The following is a 3,351-nucleotide window of genomic DNA, read 5'->3' on the forward strand; positions in this document are numbered from 1 at the left end:
CCCCCCCCTTATTTCTCCCTCCCAGCCTGGCTCCTGTGAGCCTGCCCACCACCTATGGATGCTATATGGGAATCCTCCTCCTGGAGGACTCCACTGGTCCCTGCAGGTCAATGATAGCCGTGGGGTCATATGTAAATGCATTCTGCTGATGCCCTTTCTGTGTCCACAAAACTGCTGTTGTTTAAACCACCAGTCTTCAAAGGCAAAATCCAGGCAGAAAATCCCCCCTCTGATCCCTCCCCCAGCATCTCAGCAAAGACAGCTTCTTGTTGGAGCATAAATCCAAGCCCACGTTACCTGCAGCTCAATCCTTGCTCTGGTCCAGAGTCAGCAAAGGACCCTGCCACATGTTGCAAAGTCTGGGTGATATCTAGAGCCTGGATATTATATAAAAGCCTGTAACTTAGGACAGAAGCATCTCTCCATACAGACGTGCGCCATTTAAGCCCAGTGTTCCTGAGAGCACCCACCTGCCCCGGTGTGCACACCGGTTGCATCCAAGTGTTTCAAAACATGTCCCGTGGGAAGTGCAATGCCCACAGATAGAAATGTGGGGTAACAAAGGGTTCCAGTGGTGGCAGGCACTGTCTGGTCAGGTTCCTCTCCGAGGCAGCAAAGCACTTGAGAAGGGATGAGGCAGCCCTGGAACTGGTGGCTGCCTCCTTCTACGCAGCTGAGGCGCGTTGGAGGTGTCACACCTGCTCCCCATTCAGCATTTGAGCTTCCTGCTGGCTTCAGCTGAGTCTGCCATGAAAGCAGGAGCAGATCCCATAGGAGGGCATCTGCAAGGATGCATGAGGGGCCCTAAGGCAAGACGATGCTCCCTGTTCAGCACCCAGACCATGACAACAGCCAGACCACACAAGCTCTGCTCACATCGAGCCAGTGACCTGCAGCGCTCGCTGGGTGATGCGACCTTTCCTAGGGCTGCAAGCACTGCTGGAGCGATCTCACTTCCAGCCCCATTGATGCTTATAGGTCAGCCCATGCATCCACACCCAGATGATGCCCAAGTCCACCGGAGATCCAGTGGCAGAGCAGGGCCCTGGGCACAAGCTCCAGCAGTCCAGCCAGATCCCACACCTCCCAGCTAACCCCCCTCCAAATGCTCCCCTCAGCCCTGTCTCTAGATCAGCCCTTCCCTGAATCAGGGCTGAGTCTTGGCAAACCAAGAGCTCTGCTGCCCAAGACCCCCAGACTCATCACAGCGGTGGACGCCTCTCTGCAGAAATCAGGAGCTGCAACACAACCCCCCCAGTCACGCACTTGCTGCAGTCTGGCTGTCTGTCAGGTTCTGGAGCAATAAATCATCTCCTTTGCAGGAGAAGGGGGTTAGCAAGGGTGGGGAACAGTGTGATGGAGGTGGCCCGATCATACAAAGCCTTTGGGCGAGGAGGGGTCCAGGGGAGACGGCAGGCTGCAGAGGGGTGTGCTGCGGTGCTGCTGGACCAGACCCAAAAGCAGCAGATCGATGAGGGCGGTTGAAGCCAGCACGCACTGCGTTGGGCTATTTTCAGTGCAGCCAGCAGAGCAGGGGTTTGGGAGCCCAAGTCAGAATTTATTTGCATCTGTGAGTCCTCATCAGGGGGAGGACCAACAATGCCGGTTGCTGGGTGCAGTGGCACCCTCCCTGCCCATTTTGGGTCCGGCTCACCTTGGCTTCAGATCCTAATTGGTGCACACCACGTCCCTCTCCTCCACAGTGCCCTGTGAGGACAGTGCCACCACCCCAAGGCTTGGAGCTGTGAGCACATGGATGCACATGGATGCAGGATGCGGATAGAGCAGAGGAGAGGAGACAGACTTCAGGGGGCGAAGGGGTTATTTGGGAAAAGCCCTGATCCTGCCTTAAACATGCAAGGAGTGTGAACAGGTCTTGTCCTGTAGCCAGCAGCTTCAACACTGCCTGGCTCCATGGAGCGGTGCCAGGCAGAGGTGGACCTCAGAGGTGTCCCAGCCCTCTCCTCCTGTTCCTTCCTCCCCACTTACTCACCACAGGCTTTCCATCCTGGGGCCCTAAGTTGGTTTCCCTGAGTAGGTGTCTGGAGATGAAATTGTTCTTTAGAGAGAGATGTATAGCACATTCCCTTTCCTTCATCTCCAAACCACTGCTGCTAGCTGATGCCCCGAGGTGCTGAAGGCAGTGAAGCTGCTGGTGGGCATGGTCGGTGGTGCTGGAGAAGGCAATCCAACAGCTACCCCTTGGCTTGTAGCAGTGGCTTTGGCTTCACTTGACTTTACTTACACTCCACTTTTTCACATCTCCTTTCTGTCATATTCTCTGTTTCACCCCTCTCAGCCAGCTCACCAGCATCACCAGAAGGGTGGTAGACATCCAAAGGCTACCTTGAGAGTTTTGCTCATTCCCACCTCCCCCCTTCCCCGCCCAGTACTTAATGAAGGGCAACCACCTGAGCCAGGGTGAAGCCAGTTTTCTGGACTCAGTTTCCTCTGTGCAAGGGATGAGAAGACACAGAACTATCAGGGATGTGGATTTTCACCACGTGGACAGCAGCCAAGCAGGATGCTAGTTTTCGCTCTATTTTTGCCACCCTTTCTTTTGGTCCAAATTGGATGTGAACATGCCTGTTTCCCTCTCTCTGCAACTCCTCTGTCCCTGCAGAGTAACCAAAAAAGTCTGCAAAGTCTCTGAGTTTGCATATGTGTACCTTTTTAATAATTCAATGGGAATGTAAATGACACGGGGTGCACTGTTGTTCTTGTATGTGCCGACCACTTCTTACATCCCACCAACATCTGTTTTTCCACACTCGGCTCAGCTGTCTGGAAATAGCCATTTGCTGCTCACCTTTACTTGCCATGCCATTAAAGAGCTCATTAACGTACTCCATCCTTGCTTTCTTTGGGACTAAAAGATTTCCATTTCTGTCTTTCATCAGCTTTCTTGTGGTTTATATCCTCTCCTCTTTTCACCATGCAATGCCCTTTTCTAATGAGCTCTTCTCTCCTGGTCCATCTTCTCCATTAAGCTACGCAAGTGCTGTCCCCTGCATTGTCTTGCTCATCTCCTGGCTCTCCTCTGCGTCCATCATTTTCTTTAGTGTTTCCAGCTGTGAAAGGCAGTGATCAGCCCCACGTACAACATCCACGCTTTCATCGCACCCCACTCGCCTTCCTTGGAGCTCCCCAGCCCTCCAGTCTGGCTCATCCCACCGCAGTGTCCAGCCTTGACAGCCTCCTCCGCCCTTGCACGAGCCCCTGGCTGGCTTGCTGGGATCTGCAGGGGTGTGATGGGATGCCTCAAAGTTTGTGTGTGGTGCCTGCAGCCTGTCTCTGCTGGGTGCCTCTTAAATCTTTTCCTCTCCCTCAGCATTGCTTTTACACAGCAGA

This window comes from Cariama cristata, unplaced genomic scaffold, assembly GCF_000690535.1.
Source record: "Cariama cristata isolate BGI_N322 unplaced genomic scaffold, ASM69053v1 scaffold6084, whole genome shotgun sequence".
NCBI lineage: Eukaryota > Metazoa > Chordata > Aves > Cariamiformes > Cariamidae > Cariama > Cariama cristata.